Source organism: Cupressus sempervirens, chromosome 5 (assembly GCF_028749045.1).
Source record: "Cupressus sempervirens isolate cs-2001-9-10 chromosome 5, ASM2874904v1, whole genome shotgun sequence".
Classification (NCBI taxonomy): domain Eukaryota; kingdom Viridiplantae; phylum Streptophyta; class Pinopsida; order Cupressales; family Cupressaceae; genus Cupressus; species Cupressus sempervirens.
This window is the reverse complement of record NC_143122.1, coordinates 475,970,156-475,996,558: the sequence shown is the minus strand read 5'-3', so window position 1 is coordinate 475,996,558 and position 26,403 is coordinate 475,970,156. Positions and strand designations below refer to the sequence as shown.

The following is a 26,403-nucleotide window of genomic DNA, read 5'->3' as shown; positions in this document are numbered from 1 at the left end:
AAATTCTTTTATTGCAAAGTTTGAAAATTATTTTTGTTTGTATTTTAGATTGAATTCATCATTATTACCTCTAAAAGTGTGCTTTCTCATTCCAACTCATATTAACTAGAAAATTATAATAAATGTGAGTTTCCTTGTAAAATTTGAAATTTAAATAATTTCTACTCTTTTTAATATTTATTTGAATGATTTTAACATGTTTAAATGGTGATTGCAAGGGCGAAGCCAAGGAACTGCCAAGATAGAAAATAAGGAGGCTAGGAGGAAGCTAGTAAAAAGGTGCGAGTAGTAGGAGAATTATTTTTATGTCGATTTTGTTTGTTGTCATTTTCTTGATTGTTAATAGTATCAAATTATTGCATAGGTGCACACACATCCCATAGCATAATTATATTACATTTGAAATATTGATTTCTAAATTTCTAATTTTATGAGTATAAATATTGTTTAATCTCATTACAATAACTTTGAGAAGGAAGCTCACATTCTATCATAAGGCCTTGTAAGATTTATGATGTTACTATGCTATGTGGAATTTTATGATGTTACTCAATTGTATGGAATTTTATGAGGTTACATGTATTTTAGGAATAGGTCAGGACCACTCATTTACTTATGGCTTAAAGAAAACTTATTCCAACAGCCTTTGGCAGTTAAGCATTTTGCATATGTTTGTCATCTCAGTCTTTGATATCTATGAATGCATCTGCATAAAGGAATCAAACCTAGATATATTACTCAGATTTTTCCTCTATGGATAGATTAAGAAGATCATGCTCTTTAGTGGTATATATAATATATATATCAACTTAGATATTACAAGGGAGGAACATATATGCATTAGATTTTGTTTCTATTACTTCATTTTTTTTGTAAATCCTATAGTTTCTAGTGGGTTTCTCCATAGAGGATATCCAAGCCAAGTAATGCAAGGACTACATGCGACATATAGTTTCCATCATCAAAGGCAATATATTGAAACCACTAGTTCATACACATAGAACCTTCTTTCAAGAACTACATGCAAATCATTTATATAAATATAAGTAAAATATTAAAATATGCAAGCATGTAAAAAACTCTTCTTTGTTGACCTAAATGTAGATGACTCTTGTCTATTCATAATTTCTTGAAACTACATATGAATCTCAATGATTGCACTTGAAATAACATTATGGTAAATTAGCAGGCATTCATCAAGTTCAATCGCCTTTATAATCAAGCACATTATTTTGTTGCTTTAGACAAAAATATTTTATGATTTCCCCTTTCACTGCAATACATTTGCAAAGAGGCTTTTCATATGATTATCAAACATTTGGGCAATGCCATCAATGATCAATGACCTAATAGTTACAATCTACTTTTTCAAATACTAAATTGGATGATATGCACTACAATAGTTTTACTTTTAACCTACCTATTTATTAGATGATCATAATTTATGAATTCCCTTAGATATTCTTATATTTAATGTGACTAGGTTACATGAATAGTGACATTGTCTTTAATAGTCCGTCGTCTTCTCTAAAACAAGATAATACTTTAGTTATGGATTTCCTTCTCTATGAGTTTGATTGCTTTTCAAAATCAAGACATTTGATACAAGTGGCACCTTCCATAGTATCTTCCCATAGAAAAAATCCATTTACTATAGAGCTAGGAGTAAAATCAATGAATAGGTGAGATAGAGTAAAAGTCATGAAAATACAAATAGAGAGTATGGTGAATTGATATATCATTCACAAGGTACTGGAAATTAGATTTCAAGATAACAAATTTTCCTTGTGTTAGAAAATATGTTGGAGGCTATGATCCAGGAGCTCCCTAGTATGGGTAGAAAACAAACCATGGAGCATGGAACATTGATATGTAGCAAGGATAATGGACAATAGCCAAAATATAGTTTTAAATGAGATTACCATATATATCTATATTTCTATGTTCAGAGTATACTTGAAATGTCCTACTAGGCAACCCAATGTACAAATACAAGATTATATCCACTAAATATAGCAATAAATCTCCATATGATAAGAAAGGATAAAACAACTACAACTGTGTTCCCTAGTAGGATGTTACAATACTATAGAATTCTTTGGTCACTAGTGTACTAGCATTCACACAACATCATTTGATGTTAATTATAGTCAAGAATTACATAGAGACCATGACTAGCTACAATGGTTAATCATTATCTAGCTTCATCAAAGAACATTATGTAAAACTAAAGTATCAAATTAAAGAAAGTGTAGTAAACCTTACCTTAAGTTATAAGTCAATAGCTTTGTAGAGCTGATCATGGATAACAAGAGGATGGCATAGTTTCAACCAAATCAAGGAAAATGGTAGGTGAAACATTGGAATAGGTAGAAATTTCTATGAGATACTCATCCCACACTTTGGCCACATTACATACAAATGGATTGTTCCTAGTGGAGTTGTGAGAATTGGCATTCCCTTCACTAAAAAGGGTGTAATCAAACTCTTCCTCCACATCACTTTGTTGAGACATGAACATGGCAACTATATGTTGCATGCTCTCTACCTCCAAAATACCCAAATCGTCAATTACATCATCATCATTCTTCAATAGAAATAAGAAATCTATTGTCATAGCCTAATCTAACTGGCTTGAAATTATGTTTTCAAGCTTAAAAGTACACTCTTTGTCTGCACTCCATGCAATGGAATAGTGAAGGAACCCAAATAGGAAGGTAATAGGTATGATATCTTTGTCCATAGGGAGTAGCTTAACCACACATTCCACCTCCACTTTCATCTCACTACTTTTTTCCTTTGTCATGTTTAAACCTTGAAAGTCCACCCTATCAAATATACGTTTGTAATGATAAAGGATTGATTAGAATCTAGGAAAATGAATCTAGATGTAAATCAACTCAAATCATCAAAGGACTATAAAGCTCTATTCAAATTTCATTTTATGTGTATTTGTTAGAGTTATAGATCTCCATTGAATTATTTTTAACAAATTTTCTCTCATCTCAAAGAACCAATGTGGAAATGTAATCTATGAAGGACTTATTTCCCATATAGCTTCCTTAAACAACAAGAGCACCCACCTATTAGTGTACAAAAATAGTGCTCTATAGATAAATTTCTCATTAATGCCTTTCCTTCTAATTGACTCTATTATATGCCTAAAATAGTCCTAAAATAGTCCAAAGGAAGGGTTATTAGGTCATTAATTAGATTCTCCATGTGGCTACCCCCAAATGTGATCTTCGTGGGTGCTAATGGAAATACTACAGGAGCTTATTTTTCAATTGTAGAGCAAGTTAAGAGTGATATTGCTTCAATAAAAGTGCTAACTATCTTGAGCCCTTGGGCTATGGGATTAAGCTTCTCATAGCATCGAAGGGATTTAATGGCATGGTCCTAGTTCTTCAGTATTGTATCTTTGAAATATTGGTCACTTCCTTTGCAAAGATTTCCTCTAGAGAGTTCTCCATCATTTCAAAAAACTTTGATGCACACCTAATTGCTAAGATCATGAATGGTTCCATGTGTATCATACAACCATAGCAATGGGCTACTATGAGCTCAAAATTCTCAACCCTACCTAGAGAAGAATTCAAATGTATTTCATTGGCTTCCTTTAGCTTTTGATTCAAGTATCCACTCATGGATGCCAAAGGTAACTACATGCAAACATGTACAAAAGTTGAAATGCATTCATAATTGATATAGAATATGAAAAATATAACAAGGCCAAGATCAATTTGTGTACCTTGTAAAGGTGGAAAGTGGAATCCTTAATGTGAACTACTGTGTTAGTTGAGAACCTCGTAGCTTCAGACCTGTGCAGACCATACCAAATTAGAAAACACAAGAGCTATAAATATTTACCTTCATGAAATAGAAATGGAAGTAATAGCTAGTTGCAAACAAATTTTTCTGGTTAATCTTGTAGTGCCACTCATCACTATTATAAGAAATTTTATTTTTCTATTCACTAGTCTTGAATTCCCTTTTTGGTCATTGTCTTCTACGTTTTCCAATCTCCCTTTTTGTATACCGTGCATTACCCATTGTCCACTATTCCATTATGATTTTACATTATTTGTTGTTTGGTTGACTTTAGTATCAACTTTACCATCTCTAAACTCTTTTCTAGTTGTGACCTATATTATTTTTCCTGTCCATGTACCACATGTTTATCATTGTGTGTTCCGAGCCAAGAATCTAGGGATCAAAATAGGCAAGTTCTTGTAAAAATTCCTTTCTATTCACAATTAAGATTTGGATAATATTTTCTAGATTCTAAATAGCTTTACCAATAAAAATATCCTTTTAGGTAGATGTGTTAGCTCTATGAATCAATTTACTTGTCTCTTCATTTTTGGAGATTTGTTAAACTATAGGATAGGTGAAGGTTTGGACTTGTGTACATAGTCATGTTGATCCAATTATAAGTTCAATGTTTTCTATATGCCAAACCTATATTTATGCACTGGCTTCTACTTGTCTAGCTTTTTAGTCTCTTTCTTAACACATTTTTTATATAGTCTTTGTTCAAATCATATATGAAACCAACATTTGTGGTCTAGAAGAACTTAGCTTTTATTCTGTATGCAAAGCGATATTTTAAATCTTCTACAGAACGATCATTGAGAATAAGGATATTGGAGAAAATTTTGATATTTTCCTATTAGTTTTGGAATTCTAGGAATGTGAGAATATTTACTACAACAATATTAGGGATCAAAAAATCTAGGTCTCAGAATTCCTTTGTCACCTCCTCTCTACATTTACTATGGTAGAAAATTGCATATACATAGCATCTTCTACCTTTGTTTCTCAAAATTGCATGGTATTGATACAAATTTTAGATTTCTGTTAGCTATTTGATACAAATTTTTGTTTCTCAAAGTTCACGTGTCTTTCTATTTGATGGTACATTTCTCCAACAAATCTTGTGTAAATTTTTTTATCTTTCTTAGCAAATCCATCAAAGAGAAGTGTGGTTCCTAAGATAAAGAGCCTTAAAACAAGTATTACAATACATATAGTAAGAGTTAATGCATGCCATGGGCATTCTTGATTATATGAATTGTAGGATTGTACACCTCTTTGCAACCAAATCATTTGATGAAAACCAATGAAATAAATGTTCTAACTAGTAGTGAACTATAGGATCCATGTGTTATGAAGATGCATGCCATTAAGGCTCATGGCTATTTGAAAAGGAAACTACTAAAGGACTCACCTAGATTAGTTAGATCATGGCCCTTGTCATACCAGCTAAGATTTTTGTAAGATAGAATGTATGCATTTGAACTCCCAAAATGTTTTGGAGTATCATGTGTCTAGTTGTGAGATAAAGCTATTAGGTGAAACTCTTGTTATGTTTATGGTTGCAAGATAGAACCATTTCCATGATAGAATTTATGTTTGAGGCTCTCACGCCCAAAATATTTTGGTGAATCATGTTTACAATTGCAAGATAGAACCACTAGATGATACTTCAATTATAATTGCACATATTTTTCATCACACAATTGCACATTTTATTTGGAGTATCATGTTTATAGTTTAGTTTCAATTGGAAATCTCATGCTTACAGCTGATTGTTAGCATTGACAAATATATATTCACTGGGATTGCTTTCACATTGGCATTCTATTTTTAAATAGATTTCTCATTTAGCGATATTAGATTTCCACAATTCATAGCAATGAATTATTTTTTTCTAGGTTTGATTTTACAATGGTAATGTTTTAGATGACACTATATCACAATAGATTGTTGTATGTAAATTCCAAGCATATTGAATTGTCTCATTCCAAAAGCCTGCCTAGAAAATGTTCCTAGAGCAGTTCATATTCCTAGCTAGCCTCTTGAGATTGGTAAAATCATAGACAATGAAATTTTTTATTACACTTAGTCTATAGTCCTTAGGATAATAATCTTTAGCAACAATGATAACTGTCTCTTACTCTAGTCTCAAACTATACAAACCTCTTAATAAATTGACGAAAATATGATGCCCCTATTGAATGATTTTCAAAAGATAATGTCCATTTGCCTGGAGCACACATAGATCACATCTAATTCATATTTCCTTTTATATCTTATTGAAGAGCATATATTTCCTCAAGAAAAACATTGCTATACATTAATATGTTTCAATCTTTTAGTCATCTTCATTAGTTGATGCATTAATCACATTAGTCATTGCTATTAGGATTAGTCAAGGAATGTTGTTGATAGCACCTAAGTAATTTTTACCTTGTGACATCTCTTTGAAGCATTTTTCAAATAATTAAGATACTTTGTCTATAACTCCACATTTTGCAAACATCTAGGCCTTCTAGAAATTATATGATCATTTTAGTTACATATGAAAACATTAATCAACAATTTTTATATGTGTAGATATAAACATTAACTACAACATTTCCAATTTATTTGTAGATATATTTTCCTATGAAGAAAGACCATGCCTAACAATATGAACCCAAAACAAAATAATGAGACAATAGCTACAATGTTATCTTAGTTCCAAAGAAAACCTAATAAATTTTATTGTCCTTGCAAAAAGTGTAAGGGCTTAAAGATTCAAAGAATTATAATCATAATAGTCCAAAGTCATTGTAGGCAACATGGTCATGTTGAAGGGGCCCACAATTTTTATCCATTGTTGAATGTGGATTTCCTACTAGAGGAACATGGAGGTGTGAATATCCAAGCTAAGGATAACACTCCTATGGAAGAAGATAATAATGTGTCAGAGGACATGATTGAAGAAGATGGTATTGGGGCAGGTGATGAAGAATCTCATAATGATGGTACTAGTGAATCTAATAATGATGATGAAGATGGTCATGATATACCTTTACTTGAGAAGGCACACAAGCCCTTATATGAAGTCTCCCAAACAACTCTACTCTCAGCTATAATGTTGTTGGTGAACTTAAAGGTTATGCATGGTATATCCAAAGTAGCAATGTCATGTATGCTAAGGTATGCCATTTTTTTCATCTTCAATGTTAGCATACAATTACTATTCATTATATTAATAATGCATATTTGTTGTTGTAGGTTGATAGGTTAGTTTTTGTTACCACCATCAAAAATTTTGTCTCATTTTGTGAGGATTATCTACCATTATGAATTAGATTAGAATGAAGTATCAAACAATACATGCATGTCCCAATGATCACAGTATATATCATAACAACATGAATTTGCAACAAAATGCCCTGATTTTCATATTAGTAGATATCGATCAAATAAAATAACAAAAAAGGTGCCTCACAAGGTTCTTCAATACATTATCATTATTCCACATCTTCAATGATTATTCAGGTGCACTAGCTTGGCACAATTTATGGATTACCATGCATGTAATAGAAGTCAAGATGACATTATATAAATGCCTATTAATGATTCTACATTTAAAGAGATAGAAGAAACATGGTCACACTTTAAAGAAGAACGTCATAACCTGAAGCTTTCATTGGTAGCAGACAGTGTCAATCCACATAGAGATATGAGATCTATTTACTTAGTGTGGCCTATTTTTGTTATTAACAATAAAATTCCTCCTTCAATGTCCATAAAGAGGGAGAACATAATATTGTCAATGATTGTGCCGGTTATTTTTTCATTTTATGGTTATCTAAATTAATTTATAAATAGTGCATGAAAATGGTCATAATAATTATGTAATGTTTATGTTCATTCAATTACTAGGTAAGTACCAAGTTAAACATATGAACATGTATATTGAGCCCCTAATTGATGAGTTGTTGAATTTATGGAATGGCATCATTATATATGACATCTCTAGACTGATAGGACACCAACAATTTTAATTCTATGTGATGCTTGTATGGACAATACATGATGCCCCTGGGCTAACTCATTTTTGTGGTATGTTATATTATTAAGATCACATATTGTTGGTTTTTTATAGTGATTACACATTACTATCATATGCTTAAGTTGCACATGATAATTGTAGATGATCTTTTAGGTCTTCAGACTAAGGGAAAATTCATACATCTAGTTTGTGGTCTAAAGATGAAATCTCATCATTCAAGAAGTTTAGAAAAGTAGGTGTTTGATGAGTTTAGGCACTTTCTCCATAATAATTATGGTATCAAATTGTCAAAAAACATCTTTTCAATGGGAAAGAAGAGACATCATCAAGGTGATGAAGAATTACACCTCATCTATGGAAGTTGAAATACGATCGACTAAATCATTGAGGTATTGTTCAATTTGTCATTCGAAGTTTAAAATTTGTATTTTGATATTGTCTTATATTTACTAATGATGTAATTGATTCTCATGAAGGTCATTGAGGCATCAATGATCAACTTTCTAGAGGAATGAAAATTTATCCTACTCAATTTAGTTGGTTACCATACTGCAAAAATTTTTCAATCATGCATTTGTTTGATGCTATGCATATTGGAAAGAAAGTAATAGAGACACTATGAAAAATGTTAGATGAAAGGTGTTATAGATAAAAAATTGCCAAAATTTGTACTGACATTCATGAATCCAATCATGCACTAAAAGATTTCATTGAATCAAATATTAATGGAGACCGCATAAATACAAGTGCCATTCCTTGGTTATTAACGGAGCAAAAAGTGATGCCTTAAAAGAAGTTATAAAAAAAGAAAAAATTTCAATAGGATTTGTTGCAAATATAAGAACTCTTATATCAAAGAAAGGTGATTTTGTGCCAAGGTTGAAAACACATGATTAGCATACCTTTGTCAAGGTAAGTCATATTCTCTATTTACAGTGTATTTGTAAAATTGAATGTACTACCTATTGCATTATTTAATAATATATTGAAATGATCATTTTTAAATGATTGTAGTATGTCCTACCTCTATCCCTTCCACACCAATTTAACAATAGTATTAAAAAAGTTATATATGACCTTGGAAAATACACGAGGTTAGAAGTGTTTTTTCTTAGATTTGTAGCTTTTTATCTAAAATTTATTGTATAATTTATTTGGAATCTCATTTATGTATTTTTGTGTGTTGAATATTTTTTTAGGTGGTTATCATCTAAAGAAATTGATAGAAAAGATATAAAATATAGGAAGAGAAAAATTCCACAGCTTGTGTGAAATGCAAAAGTATTTACCTCCAACCTTTTTCAATACTCAAGAACACTACCTCATATGTCAAGTTGAGGAGATTGAATTGTGTGGATCTGTACAAACTAGGTCAATGTGGATGGTTGAGAGGCACTTGAAATTTATGAAGGGCTTGGTTCAAAAAAGAGCACATCTTGAGGGTTCTATGGTAGAGGGATATATGGTATACCAGACCATGGTGTACATTAGTGAATATCTTCCAAAGTTTGCAACAAATATCTATGTAGATCGCATTTGGGATCCCAACTCTAATAACAAATTCGAAAGGGAGTACCTGACAAGGAAAGGTAGATTGAGGAGAGTGAGAGGTAATTATAATTTATTTTTTGTAGTTTAATAATTCTTATCCATCATTAATATATATAAGTTGTTTCTAACTAGTGTAATTATCTTCTTTATAATTTGTCATGAGTGCGATGCACTACATTTGGATATTCCAAACAATCTGGATTGGATGACAGTATGGATTGAATAGTCTCAAGAAAATGGTCTCTCATTAACATGGGATGGTGTTGCATCATTAGTTAAAGAACCTCATCATAATGGAGATCCCAATGTTACACCAATAGTACTTAATCTAGAATAGTACTCAATCTAGGATATGGCTTAAGAGATACAAAGGTACGCATAAGATTACTAATCATAAGACATAAGTTTAATATCAACTCATAGATTGATGCAAATAATCTTGACATGTTTGAATAATTATAGGTCAAACAAGACAAAGTGGTGTACTACCATGGCTATAAATTTGGCACAAAAAAGTTTAGACGAAATGAAGAAAATGTGTGATTCCAAGATAAGTGTTGTCTTTGTGGTCACCAATATTTCGTCTAGAACTAACATACATCCTCAACAATCTAAAAATCAATATTATGGCATTTTTTATGATAAACTTGAGTGTGACTTTAATTCATTCAAAATTGTTCTATTTCTCATCAAATGGTTCATGCTATGGCTAAATTGAAATGATCCTGATAGGACTATTATTGAACGTGATAGTGGATTTACTATGATTAATACAAGGTGATTTGAGCTAGTCATAGATGAGCCCTATGTTCTTCCAAGCCAATGCAAGAAAGTGTTTTACTCTGGTGTTGCACACAAACCAGGTTGGTCATTTGTTGTTAGACATGACCGAAGAGGAAGGCTGGTAAATTACAATTTGATGGAAGAAGAAGATATTGAAGAAGCACAAGATGAAGTAAATGATTATCAGGAATGATAGTTACCCAGTGATGAAGAAGAAGAAGATGGTGATGATTTTTTTCATGATGATGATCATGGCAATAATGTTCATGATGATGATGGTGATGAAGATGATGATGATGGCGATGAAGATGGTGGTGGTGACGATGATGATCAAAGTGACAAGTACAATGATGGTGATGATGATGATGATAATGATGACATGGATGAAGATCATGATGATCAATGAAATGTCCTAGTAGGGTCAATGTCAACTATGATGGGGTCATGTATGACCAAATTTTTCTTTCCAAACCATATGTGCAGATATAAACATTAAGTAGAACATGTAAAATTATTTTTTAGATAAACACATTAGTTATACCAAATTTTTGGCTAACTTAAGAAAAATGATTTACATATACAATATAATTTATTATTAATATTTCTTTTGTAAGTCTATTACTTTAATTTCGCTACTAATTTCTAAGACTTATAAATATTTTTCATAGGGTGACATGGATGCACCATCTCACACACCTTCAGCAGAGGTAAATATTTATTATTGTAATTTTTAATGTTAATATAGAAACAAATTTTGTATTATTATGTTCTTTTCTTTATGTCTTTGGAGTTATTTTGATAAAATTTTACTGATATTTGATGTCACAAATGATAGGAAAAAGCTAGAATGACAGCTAATCAAATCAATCTGAAATACAGGCAACGTTTCTACATGACATTTCCCTTAGTGCTAACCCTATTTTCATGGCCCAAAAACTAAAATAAAGATATACTAATGAAATTTTTAACATTATCATCAAGGGTGACACAAGCAAGGAGAAAGAGGCACTGAGAAAAGAATTGGACTGTAGGGTCCAATCTTTGAAGGCAAGTAGTAATTTGACTAAAGTAATAATAGAAGTTCAATAGATGTTAATATTTTATAGTATCTTGTGGATTATGATCCCTAATTTTATGTGTTATTGTATAGAAATATGTGACATTTGTGACATCACATGGTGAACATGGTGAGGGTTGTAGCGCATAACCTGTGTGTAAGTACACTTTGTTTCATCAACATTATAACACTTACCTTTGTTTTGTGGACACTTCTAGCGAGTATCCCATTTGATCTTTATCCATTACAAATGTCTTTTCTAACAATATTGTATTCTTCAACTCATGATGAAGTGTGGACACCTCCTTTGGTTGATAGTCCAATATTGCCTTGTGCATAGTCGGCAACAAGTGCATAGTCGGCAACAAGGACAATGCAAACATCCTCATCTATGCCCATTAGAATGGGTAAAACCTTGTTTTTCTATATTTTGTAATGTGCTAATCATGCATTTTTTTTGTTTTGTGGATTTTGTACTAATGTAACTATCATATGTACTAGAGTACAAAATCTAGTGATTAGTACTCTGGTATGTGTGATCGAATGTAAGTTCTTACTTATGTTTTCTTTAAAGGCTGAAAAAGAATGCCCTAATTGACCTTTAAATCTTCAAGATGTTGTTATTCTATTTTTTTATCTTTGTCTCGAGCTTATACTTCTAATATATGATCTTTGGTATTGCGTATGTAAGTTGTGGGTATAATACATTTGTTTTGGTGTTAATATGAACACTTTCATTGATGACTTGATAGTCTATTTTAGTATTTTTTTAATCTTGTAAAACAATTATCAGTATGAGATAACTATCTTTATTGTTCTATTTCTTCTATGTGGAAGGGAAGTCACTGAACCAAAGTTTCCAAATTTTTATGAGTTTATCTTCATCTTTTTCCTTTATTGATATGATAGCTCTTAGTAGCTTGAAGAATTGTTTTTGGTATTTTCTCAAGTCATCTCTAATATATATTATGTAGGTTCTTTCTAGCCAATTTTATTTTTTTGTTCAATCATCAATAGTGGTTTAGCTAGCAGCAGTTTTTTAATAAAACTGGTTACTATGAATTTATTTTGTGCTTACCATTTATGTAGGGTAGTACATTTTAGCAGCTCTAATTTCTTGAGAAAGGCTCTATTAAGTGATTCATCTTCATTCTTAAAGCTAATTATCAACTTCTTTATTTATTGGATCTTGGTTTTTGCTTATTTGTTTGCTAGGAGAGATTGTAATTTTGATAAAAGTATTTATGATGCCTAAAGTGTTTATATTGATACATCTCTATAGCTTTTGTACAAGTTTGGGTGAAGTTTTCTTTTTCATCAATCATAAATCATGCCAAAGAGTGTGGTGGGTTTTAGATATTTGTAGCTTTTATTGGGAAAGAAAACTCTTGTGATCACTTACACTTCATCCAAATTGTCATTATTTAGATACAAGATGACTAACAAAACTGTTGTAATCATTTAGGTGTATATGTTGGCTTACAAGATTTACAAACTCTAAAATGCATATGTCTGGGAAGAGATGTATTCTAGTATTTTTTTGAGCTTTTTATTTAAGGTCTCATTTGATAGATCTGCACTCTAGTTTGAAGTAAAACAATTCATATGGCAACAATTTCAATATTGTGATTGGTGGCAATACTTTCATATATTTTTATGTATGCATTTACCAATGAAGAAAGTGTGACTAGTGGTGTCTCTTTGTCTTTCATTTCATTTGGTGTGTGTTTTAATTGTCATGATGTTTCATTTACATTTAATAAACTTCATATTTTGATCCTTCTGCATCAATGTTTGTGTATGTGTTTTCTTGGAAGGATTAAATGGGTTTCTAAGATAAAATAGTTACGTAGTCTTGACCAAAAGGTTCATTGATTTTACCAGATTGAACTAATCAATCTTAGAATTGCATTATATCACCTTTGGGACACATTTTTGTAGTTCTCCCCATAGATAAATATGTGATCCTGATAGAGAGTAGATAAACATTCGATGATTTTATTGATACATTATGGAGAAAATTTTAGTTAGAATGTGTTTTTCACATGTTGTTTAGCTACAAAACCATGCATTTAATCTTTTAAGATTTCATTTTAGCTACAAAACCATGTCATTCCATTCCACTTTAAGGGTCATTAGATGTCAATGAAGTAAAATATTTGAAATCTTCAAACTCGTCATGAGGAATTGTAGTAAAAGAATAGTATGGTCTATAAATGTTTGCCCTAATTCATCAATGGATGTAACTAGTGATAAATGTTATGCCAAATAGATCTTACTACAATCCTATTTTGTGGACTAATAGATAGACCTTCAATTAATAGAGCAACAGAGAGCAGTACTACTAAAGCTGATCCATTTCCTAGAGTAGTCTGTGTGATTAGTACTGGTTCATATGTAGGGACATTGTTGTTGAACAAGAAAACCGTGTTTTTGTTAAAAGAACAAAAGCTTCCAAGTGCTTTAAAATTGTTATTATTTAAAGTTTAAATTCAGTTTACTTTTACATTACTTATTTTGGATTGATAATCTCTTTATTTTTTTGTAGGTAATAATGTTTTCTTTGATCATCTTTTTGATATGACATTAAGACGATTTGGACCCACCATACGTAAAAGGTATGTAGTTTCATATCATTGCTACATAATTTATTCTTTCTTCCATTTATTGTACTATATTAAAGTTACTGATCTAAGAATCTAATTTTTTTTTAAAGGTGGAAGTTGCAAGCTATGGAATTAAAAAATTAGCTAATTACATCTTTTGAGGAGAAATTTGGAAAAAACATTTTTGACACTGGCCTACTTCTCAAAAGAGCACCAAAGCATATAAAGACTATGAGGGATCAAAGAAGGGGTTTTAAGGAGAACCCAAAGTATGACCATCATATGATTTCATCGATGGAGTGGAATGAAATGATAGAAGATGCAAAGGAGAAAAGGCTATGTGAAAATAGAGTAAATGAAGCAGTACAAGGAAAAAAAAAAAGTTATGTAATGATAGTATCAAGTACATTGTAATCATGCAATAATTAGTTATATTTGTAAATATATAATCTAAGATGCTTGAAATTGTACATACATTGTAGGACACATCTATGGCTACAAAAGTGAGACTACAAAAGGTTGGCCAACACAAACTTGGCTCTGGTGGCTATATGAATCTTGAGTCTCAACTTGTAAGTAGGAGCAATGAAATTTAATATTTATTTTTTTATATAATGTTGCAAACAATTTTTTTTAATGAAACCATACATGGAAAACTGACGATATTAAGCAAAAAATACAGGGCATCGAATTCAATGTGGAGCTCACAGATGAAGATAGAAAAATTGCCTTAAAGGAAGGCTATAAAGTCGTGGCTGCATGCCTACCAAAAGAATCTGAAAGACTTGCCCAAGAATCTAGTGCACCAAATGATATCTCATAGGTAAATTGGTCAAATGAAAATTAAATGAAATTGAATAGTTGAGAAGATTCTTTTTTGGTGTTAGTTTTGAACATAAATTGGCCACATAGCAATGTGCATAACATTTTACTGTAGCCTTCATTTCCTATCACAGAACCTGCTCGTAACGATGGCCATCACGTGCATTATAGTGGTGGAGGTATTAATTTTCTATTGGAAATTAATTATGCAGTTATGAATACAATTTAAAATCTTCAATTCCAATTTGATGTGTATCCTTTTTTTGAATATTTTAGAGCATGTTGAACATCATGGTGAAGGAGTGGAGCATGTTCTAAGTGTTCAACATGCTGATGTGGCAGCGAATCAAAATATTAATGTACATGATATGGCATTGTCAGGTAAGAAAAATGCATGTTATGTTGTACTAGTACTTAATTACATACTTGTAATAGTTAGAAAAAGAAAAGGAGTATGCCAATTAATCTTGTTACTTGTTCTTGTAATAGAGCCCTCTTTAGTGTAGCAGCCTCCTGCTCCACCAAAGAGAAGGAGCCATTGTAATTTGACATTACATGTGCCAAAAGAGGAGGAGAATGAGGAAGATATGGATGCTCCTATGAGCATTTTTCTTACGAGAGCTAACAAAAACAAAAAGAAGATATGATGTTTTAAAAATGCTTTTTGATAAACCTTGTTGGATAATGAAAGAACTTTGTTTTAAGTAATTATCTATGAATGATGCATATTAATATTGATTTTTATTTTATGCTAATGAATATTGTTATGTGTTAATGAAGTCTTGATTAGTATTGTGTATTAATGAATTTTATATCATATTAATGAATCTTATGTGATTGTATTGATTGAATGTTATAGTTCATAAATGAATGAATGAAGTATGTAATTAGATGATAATGGGTAATTTAGATTGATGTTAGGGAGAGGGGGGTGAGGCTAGATGAGCTTCCACCTTCACATGGTTGGCCTTGTTAAGTAGAGAATATTATAGTATTCTTGAAACCAAATGAAGCTCAAACTAACATACCAAGGAATCACAAAACCCAAATCCATCTACCTCTCATCTTCTCATCCCAATAAGTCATATTTTCTACCATTTATTTGGAAGGGTCTAAAGCCTGATCAATTCATCATCTACATGTCCTAAAATCATAAAACTCCAAAGAAAAGAATTTTGTGCTTGAATAATGCACATTATTTCTTTCACCCACTTTATTTGGATGCCAATTGCTTGCATCACCAAGTTGAGGTAGTGTAACTTGTAAGGTGCCCAAAATATGTGCTAACATCTCACCTCAACTAATGCAAATTCTACAACCTTAATCCACTGAAATCTTCTTAAGTTCCTAGTAACACCCAACCCATTGCAAGATGCCAAGCAAGATTACCAGCCTTTACCCAATGCTAACCTTTGTCTCTCCAAGTGGACTCCACTTCTCTAAGGTCTTACCCACTCTCTAGGGCTCTTAGCAAACTTGGGTCAAATTAAGGCTTTAGGGACACTAGCCCTCGACTATGCCAAATATGGAAAATTAGGCAAAATGCTTTCAAGGCTTCAAACAAAGACTAGTTTTCTCATTCCTAGTCCTATATACCTTAATTTTTATTGAATAAAAATATGAAAACTCCACCACTTAACTTTTGATTCAAATATGACCCCATTTTCCAACAAGATTATCTAATATGAATCCTAAAGTCTCTTCCCACGATAGTGATTGGCTTTGACATGATTTCTGCTAAGTTCATTTTTGTCTATACAAGTTGGAATGGAGCATTGGGCTCACTAGGTTCACTAAAATTTTTGGCATGGTGCTATCTAGAATATCCACAATGTATGAAACTAATGCTATTGTAGTTTGAGCTAAAGTGGATGAAAAAATGATCTTCAACCCTAAAATTCCACTGTAACAAAAAAAAAAGGTTTACTTACTCTGTTCTAATCAAACATTCACTTGGTTTTGCAGTATCATCACATGCCTAGAGATGGACCTTTTGAAATGAATGATATATTTACCATCCTCAATTCTATCCCTACTAATGTCTTACTAATGTATGAACTCAACTACAAAGGCCTTGTGCCAAGTCTTTGTTTTGGTATTGTATGGACTGCCCCTTACCTTGTCTTCTATATTTTTATGAATTCAATATTGGAAAATGATGCAATAACATTAAGGATCCTGAGCTAATACAACATTTGGTCATATAGGCCAAGGATTGGTTGCCACTTACTAGAAAGGCCTTTTAGCTTGCATTTGGGAAAGCAGTTTATTTTTCTCTTCCTTTGCAAAGGTTACCTTAACTATTTACTAATTTGTTTATAACCAATACATGAACTTGTCCTCATAGCAATTTCTTAAATATTTTTCATTTTCAAATTTGATTTGTTGCATTGTAATATTCCAATTTTCTTCTTACATTTTGTTCCCAGTGAATCTAAAGAATACTTGGCTAGGGAGAACTCATATGCATATATACATGTTTATAATTTTAGAATCACTTTATAGCATAAGTTGTAGTAACTGCTTGTGATTTTATTTTTTTAAACCTTGCCTTTTAGGAAGGACTTGTAGTTCCATGTTTTAGTTACTGCCTTTTATTTTTTTTATTAGAATAGTTTAATCACTAGATACAATTAATTTAGTTGGATATATTTAGTAGAAAAGTATCAAAATTCTAGAAGTTGCTTTGGGAACTAGATACAATAAAGGAATACATCTTATTACATATCAAGAACTTATCCCATAGAAACAAATTGGAAGTATATATAGCACAAGGAGTTAAGACTAGCAGTATAATCATCAGAGCACATCAAAACTTGATAGTATCAAACTTGATAAAGAAGTGACTAACATCCTTCATGAGGGCCCCAACAATCATTACTTTTCAAAGATTCCAAAAAGTCTGTAGCAAATAGTTCATTATTCTAGCCTGCTAGGACATATTCCTATGGTGCATTATCATTAGGGCCCACGAAATCTTCATGTTCATTCTTATGAAGGGAAAAGTTTTGAGTGTCATTGGAAATATTTAGATCTTTCATCATCTTATCTAGTTAATTTAGTTTAGCAGGATCCACCATATCTTTGTATTGATTTAGATAGAGGATACCTTTGACATCTTCTTTGTGAATGAGAAGCATTCCATCTCAAACTAGCATCATAAACTGAGCCATAGAAATATCCAAAAATGTATGAGTTTTTACTTGGAATCCCAATAAGTCTTTTGGAGTACTTGGCCATGGAGAACTCATATGCATGTGTGCATGCTTATAATTTCAGAAAGGCTTTATAGCATAAGTTGAAGCAATTGCTTGTGATATTGTTGTTTTAAACCTTACCTTTTAGGAAAGACTTGTAGTTCAATGCTTTGTTGAATACCTTTTATTTTTTCTTTCTATGCCATATATTAAATATCCACTCCACTTGCATTGTTTTAATAATTTGTTTTTCTCTTAGATGAAGGATTGGTAGCTTCACTAATATTTCTTTCTAGTTATGTTAGCTATGCAATCTAAAATATGAAATAGTGAGCAAGAAGAATGGATTGAGTAACATTAACAAGGTGATAAAGCAACAAGACCTTCAGTATGTGAACACAACCTTTCTATTTTCCATGGCATTGAAGCATTGCATGAATAAGGCCAAGTTTCAATTACAAATTCTGATTTACCTGGCAATATTTAATTAAAACCCTATTAAGATGAAGACAACAAATTTCATTTCAGCTAGAGAAATCACAAGTGTTAACCAAATGAATAGGGCATCATTGCAGGATATTCACATAGTGGGTTTTTTTTAAAGGGATTTGGAGCTTCTTAAAAAGTACAACTATCAGGTACAAAGTGTGACTCTGTAACCTTTTCCAATATCATCCCTATATTAATCCTATATCCAAATCATAGAGCACATTATGTCTTTGTGAAAAAATGGGAGATCTAGTAATTTTCAAAAGGCAAGAGGATTGATAAAAGATAGAGAAATAAATGAGCTACCTAGATGTAGTTGGATTGAAATCCGTAAAATGGTCCATTATTTTGATATAGGGTTAAGATTGCCCACAAACATATGAGAGCATGCAAAGTTGGAAATTTATCTTGCAACATGAAGACAATTGATATGTTACTCTTTTAGCTATTCATTATTTTTTGGTTGGTTAAAATGATTAGAAATTTCTACTTTTCTTTTAGTTCCTCAAATTCTTTTGCAATTTCGTAGTTTAGCTTGTTACGAAGATATTCTTGGTAGCATTTCAATGGTCAGTCGTTAATGACTGATGCATTTCTTTATTATAGTAAATTATACTAAGAAGGAAAAACTTTTAACCCTACATGTAAAATTCTCATGAAAGTGATGCTTGTATGTGGAATCCTCTTTGTGCAAGGTAGTGAGAAGGATTAGTCATGGAAGGAAAATAAATGAGTTCTACAATTTCCTACTACATAAATTTTGACACATTCTCCATGGTAATTACTTTTAAGAGTGATCTGAAAGGAAACCACAAGCAATCCAACCTAAAATATCATATTGCACTATTTAGGTACACTATATTATGTCTAACTTTAGAAATTTTTTTGGGGGGAAATGGGCATGATTATCAGTCCTAATTTGTAATTGGGTTGTTTTATATTTTTCATTTGGGTAACAAAAAATCTAATTTCTTATATTCTACATCATTTTCCATCATTTATCAATAATTATAATAAAGAGCTAAAGAGACCAAAATAATTTGTTAATTGTAGATCAATAAACTAAAAGGAAAGAGAAGGGGACGTCAGCCAAGGTTATAGGGAAAGACCTTTTAGTTAACTATCAATTTTAGAATGGTCATTTGTCTGTCGAAGTAATGGCTTATAAAATAGGATTACTCTACTCAAGATTCAGGTAAATTTGATAATGAAAAATTATTTGAATAATTGGGGGTCACCACATTTCCTCTAATCAAGATTCAAGTAAAATTGATAATGAAAGATTATTTGAATAATCTGTTACATCGAATAGTTATAGCTATATTCATAGGTTTCACTCAAAACATAAATTTAGGAACAATTTCATTTTTTAAGAATATGGAAATCATAGTATAGATATAAAAGAAGAACACTTCAAGGAAGCACATAAATTCACACCTTTACAATTTGATGATGAGGGAAGGCATGTTGCTCTATACACATTCTTACCCTTTTTGGCAAGCCTACGAGTTTATGTAGGATTAGATTTTTCAAATACTAAGAAATTACTATTTGTATATCATTTCATTAAGATGTTTTCAAGCTTCACACCAATCAACTCAAATGAAAAAATATAAGGTTTTCCTATCAAACTTTTTACCAGATCCTAGAATCATTCCATGGAGGCAACCAAAATACATTTGCAAGTCACTCAAGTGTTGTTTTCAAATCTTGGTAGCTCACATATGCCCTATAAAATAGGATTACTAGATGGCTTGGAAAAGATGGAAGGTGGAGAATTTTTGTGGGAAACAAGGAAGATCAACATCTTAACGGAAAGGCCCTCCTTTACACAACCAAAGATTTTGTTCACTGGACCAAAAGAAACACCCTCTCCATTCCTCTAAGAAGATAGGAATGTGGGAGTGTTTGTTCATTGGGTCTTGTTGGAAGTTATTAAAAATTTCATTTTATAGAAGTTGAACTCACTAAAACCCCCTTTTTAAACACCCAACAAAGTAATACACCAAACAACACACCAATCACATAGTAAGATCCAATATTGATGTAAGCAACATAGGATTGCCACCTTGAACCCACTACTACCCCTGTTTCAAATTCATAAGGAAGAAGAATTCTTATAACTCTTATTGGTGATTACAAATTTTATCTTTCTTTTGACATACCATGTTTATAGCACTATCATTTGGAAAAAGTAAGTCAATTTTGAACAAAAATAGGACTTACACACATAAAATAGAAAATTTGTTTACCTAATAGGACTAGTTAAATACCATTGAGGAGCATAGTAAAGGCTAGCAAGACTAACAGTTTAGAAACTATATCTATAATTATGGTACTATTTATGAAAATTAGACCAAATTCCTAGTGAAGTACAAGTATGAGGGAACAAAAAACAAGGCCTATCATGGTTGAAGTAATTGTAGAAACAATAATTGCAAATTTGGCTCCTTTGCCATTTCTAGCCCCCAGCTCGTTGGCTACCCTCCCACTACATTCACAAGCATATATATTTATATAACAATCAATACACACCAGAATATAAGACATAATGCATATGATATTAACTCATTTTTAGTAGAATTTCTGACTACATAACATATGAATTGGATCATACAAAGGACAGAGATGATAGTTACTTTTTGATTCCAAGAGTGGAGGTGGCTAGACTTATATAATACATTTTAAGTTTTAAAATGTTTAGATAGTTCATTTAAAAATATAGTAGTTTTTCAATAATGTTCGTCTATTAACATGATTTTAGATCATCTTAACAAATCAAAGCTTGAATATTTTGTTTAAGCCAAACCAAAATGGAAGAAGTATAATCTAAGATTGAATTAGTTATAACAAGAAGTCGCCATTGGAAAAGTGGGCAATGTTAGAATTTGGATATAACAAGAAGAAGGTGGAGAGGGTCTTTTGGTTAAAATCTTTAGAGCTAGGCATTTAGTTATTATTTTAAATAATCATCATATTTCATGTCCTTGTGTGGAACCAAAACTACCAAAGACAATACAAAACTAAGATAAGCATGCAAGTGATTCAAAGAGTCCAACATAACAAGAAAGAGGGTATTGAAATGGCTGACTTGTCCATAATAATGCTAAAATGAGAATTTTATGAAAATTAATGTAGTTTCAAAATCATGGGAGAATTTGAATGACAATGAGATTTTATTATCTAAAAATGAATGGGATGAGAATTGGATGATACTTCCTATCCTTGGAGAAAGATGGGCATGTCTTCAAAATAGTAAAGTAGTTGTATTCAAATTCTAAAATATGTAGTAGAATTCAAGAATATGACATTAAATAAACCTAAACCTATAAGCATTAGGGATAAACATGAACAATCATATCAGTATTATATATTCTTGTTGTGTTGAAAACCTTTACATTTTTTTCATTTCATTAATTATAGGAAATATTTTCTAATTGATTAGTACATACCCAGTGGCAGCAAGAAAACCAAGTGGTATCATCATCTCCAAACCATTGATGCTTATGCTACAAAATGCATATCAAGGTTTCGAAACATACATTTTTATGCCATTATATAAATCCCTTCCCTATATTTCTTCAAAATATATAATATAGAGAAAATGGTTTTGTTTTCTAATACCAAATTGAAAGGGAATCAATCACAACTTTTGAATATGACAAGTTTCCTATTAAGAAGACCAGAATTCTATGGTACCATGTCTCTAAACTATTCACAAGATGGAATTTTGGTAGAAATTAGAAGCATAACCATCTGAATAATCAAACCCAACCACATTTAAAATGTATTGTGTAACAGAATAGGAAACTATTTAGTTGTATATCTATGTTAAGATTTTATGTAAGTTTTTAACCATCGATGTTTTGGATCATACTCTATCTATCTTGGAGTATGATCCAAAATGTGGATGGTCAAAAATTTATATCATAGAGTATGATCTGAAACATTTAAAGTAAAAAAATTTGCAGACAATCTTAGCCCAAAAATACAATTGAACAATTCATAAATTGTACAAATTTTGTATCCTTAGAATAGGAAACTTACCAAAGCATGACATCGGATGCGGAAAAAAGCTTTGAGAAAGGCTTCAAGTCAAAGAATGTATCTTTAGATAGACTTGTCCATATCAGTGAACTAACCCCACATGTGGAATAAAGAATGAGGCCAACTGTGGGAATCCACCATGCCAAATTCATTGTAATGGCAGAACCAATCAACCCCATTTCAAGTTTAAAAATCAATAGCCAACTGAGAAAAATGTGGATCACCAAAGTGGCTACAGAGATCTAGGCAATGACCATGTTCTTCAATTGGGACTACAAAAATCTCTGGGTTAAAAAGTAGAAAACATATGCGAAATGTTGAGGAATGAGCTAGATTGAAAGTGTTCCTATTAATTCAACAATTTCATCCGACTATACAAAGATCTTCAAGATGGGGGTTGTATAAATATACATTGGTAGGAGAAGAATTGCAACACTAAGGATCCCTAAATTTTATCCTATTTGTCCATTGTGAAAACATGGTCTTGATACTTTTGTTATTGGGCCTAAGATCAAACATGTCTTAAAGACATCCCTCGATGAAACAAGATTTGAGTATTATACAATTGGGACTTACTTCATAGAAATTGATAGGTATGTTCTAGACAATACAAGTTATGACAAAAAATATGGACTAAGATATGATTATGGAAAATTCTATGCATCCAAAACATTTTTTGATAGTCATAAGAATAGAAGGGTCTTGTGGGGATAGATTAATGAGTCAGACAGTGTTTAGGATGATATTGCAAAGGGATGATTTGGTGTTCAGGTAAGGTTTGACCCAAATTTTCACTTCTATATATTTATGTAGTTTTATTACCTAGAAAATGATTGTATTGAATGTGTTTTGATGACTTTTAGTCTTTTAGCTATTCTTTTTTTTTTTTGTTGGAACATACTATGTACATGTAAATTTGTTTAGTTGTCATTTGGTTGAGTCTCTATTTTTTTTGTGTTGGTTCATTTTTATTTAAAACTAATGAAAGATTGTAGTAATGCAAAAATGAATATTTTTCCTCATCTTATACTATTTTCACATTAATATCTTATGGAGATTATATTTTTTTGGACTGTACAAGGTTTTCATAAGTGACCAAATATCTGATTGTTTTGCAAGAAGAAGTGATAGTGATTTAGAAGAATTTTTGAAGATGAAAGTGACAAGGATGTGAATCAAATGACACCCATGGTATGATGATGGATTGGAAGGTTTCCATTTGGGAAGGTATTATTCTTTTTTTTTTCTAGCTTATAGCTCATTTAAGACCTCCTTGATGAAAGGTTGAGACTACTAGCAAGAAGAGGACTTTGTTGGAGTCATCTACAAAACCTAAAATTATTGCTAATAAAAAGGAAAAGACAATAGTAATGGGTGAAGCACAAAAGTCAGGTCAATGCTTAATTACTTTCTCATTAACAATGTGCTGATATTTTGAAAACTAATTTGATATTGAAACTTGTCTTAAATTATGAAATTGATAACATGACTAGAGGGAAGTTTAAATTATTTGAAAGCAAATGGCTTACACTCAATTAATAATAAATCTAAGTGAAGATGAAGGTATTTTAGACTAAATTCTACTTGATATGGGCAACCAACCTTATTTTTGTGTACTTGGTTACCTTCTACATCACTATTCTCTAGTAGATTTCATTTCATGGAGAATTTAAGGAATTTGTTAGATTTGTCCAATGTTAATGACCAAGTAAGTAGTTATAATTCCAATTAAATTATATTATAGGTTTTAGCATTTGTAAACAATCTTATGTATTCTGTATGGATGATGGCTTTTCATTTGTGCTTGGTTAAAACATGGGGAATACACTAGTGGTTTTTCTATCTATAATTGATATGAAATAGAAAAACAATGAGGATATGTGTGTTTATTGTTGTTCCTATTATGTTTAGTTTTTATGATGAAAAAGAATTTCAAACAAGGAGGGACCCATAGTGGATACATTTACATCTTTTTTTGCCTTATTCACTGATTAATTCTTTTTAAACATATATGCACTTGAAGTACAAATATTTTCAACCAATAAAGAGAAATATGGAAGCAAATAATAGAGCTTTAACATTGTCGCATTGTTGAGCAATTGAGATTCATGAAGGCATCTACTAAGCTTCCTTCGATTCATAGATTTGTCTCCAAAGATTGAAGGGAATGATGGGATGTCATATCTTTTTTGGTCTGAACTTGTTGTGACATAAGACAAATGGCAACCTATCTAAGGGTTTCACTTTGGCTTAATTAAATCATTTTGTTGAGCTTACTACACTGAACTAAGGATATTCAAATGAACTCAAAATATTTGTTGTTGTCATGAGTTTGAATGGAATGTATTATACATATAGTTTTCTTTTGGTGCTTGAGATTGACTCCACTAGTACATACATTTGGTAAACAATTATTTTTTGCATTCGTACACTAATCAATTGAAATTGTAGAAGCTACTATGAACTTGGGAATATTTGATTGAGCTTAGTCTTTATTGTAGCCATATCCTTCTAGGCCAGAAGAAGTAGCCAACAACCTATTTCCTCCTAGGGTTGTACATGTAATAGTTAAAGAGGATGCAATGCTACACCTAATTGTCAGACATTGAAGAATCGCCCAGTCCATAGCCCTTAAATAAAAAATGTTGACCAAGTTGAGATTAGAAACCTTATTCAACACACTTTCACTTCTTTTTTTTCTACTATAACTTCTACATCAGCACTCACATAGGGGATAGGAGCCCACAACAAAGATGAAGATTGTCAGTCTGTGTGCAAGTTGATCAATGAGGAGAAGTTCTTAAACCTATTGTATGATCAACAAATATGAACTGCCTCACACCCTTGTAAGTATTTCAATATTCTTAGCTTCTTTGAGGCATTCTATAAAATAGTTCACATTCCTTACCTATGATTTGACATTTTGCATGCATCCTGCACTCTCTCATCTAGTTGATGATGGATTACAGAGAGTGATCTAAAATGATGATGCTAAAAAATATGCACAATCAAATCCAAAATGAACTTGCATTACAAATGGATTGTGGAAATCTGATATTGTTAATTTTGCATGCATGTCTACCAGGATAATAACAACTTGAACATATATATAATAGATTTATATATTTTTATGTTGTGATTGTCCTAGTAGAAATGCATGTAAAATTAACAATATAAGATTCCCACAATCCATTTGTAATGCAAGTTCATTTTATATTTGATTGTGTGTGTTTTTTAGCATCATTGTTCCAGATCACTCCCTGTAATCCATCATCAGGATGAGAGAGTGCAGGATGCATGCAAAATGTCAAATCATATGCAAGGCATGTGAACTATTTTATAGAATGTCTCAAATAAAAATTTGACTAAGCATTGGTCAAAATTTTGACCAATGCCTAGTAGTTTCCTTCCAAGCATTTTTTGAAATTTTGACCAATGCCTGGCAATTTCCTACCAAGCATTGGTCAAAATTTTGACCAATGCTTGGAAGTTTTTGACCAAGCATTGGTCAAACTTTCAACTAATTCCTAGAAGTTTTTGACCAAGCATTGGTTGAAATGTTAACCAATGCCCAGAAGTTTTCTACCAAGCATTGGTTGAAATTTTGACCAATGCCTGGTAGATTTCAACCACGGATTGGTCAAAATTTTCACCAATTCCTAGTAGAAATTGAACTAGGGCTTTGGAATGTTTTTGACCAATGGATTGGTCAAAACTTTAACCAACTAGTAAGTTGGTCAAATTTGTGATGAGAAAAACTTCGACCAATTGGTTGGTCCAAATTTTGACTGACCTAAGTCAAAATTTTGACCAATATTGGTTGAAAAATAGGGTCAAACGTACTAGTGTTAGACCAATATAATTGATATTGGGTATGCCAAGGGATGAATTTAGATTGCTAATCAGCCAAAGCTAGGTCTCCACTCTAACCACTATAAAGGCTCAATTATGGGTAATGCCCATTCAGTAGTGTGGATGGGTGATAGCTCTCCTCCAGTACCC

At 31.5% G+C, this 26,403-nt stretch overlaps 2 pseudogenes; both read right to left on the bottom strand.

Annotated features, from left to right (window-relative positions):
• Positions 1-631: 631 nt before the first annotated feature.
• Positions 632-6,762, bottom strand: LOC149556820 (BTB/POZ domain-containing protein At5g48130-like; annotated as a pseudogene).
• Positions 6,763-20,298: 13,536 nt separating this feature from the next.
• Positions 20,299-25,027, bottom strand: LOC149556819 (protein DETOXIFICATION 27-like; annotated as a pseudogene).
• Positions 25,028-26,403: the final 1,376 nt, after the last annotated feature.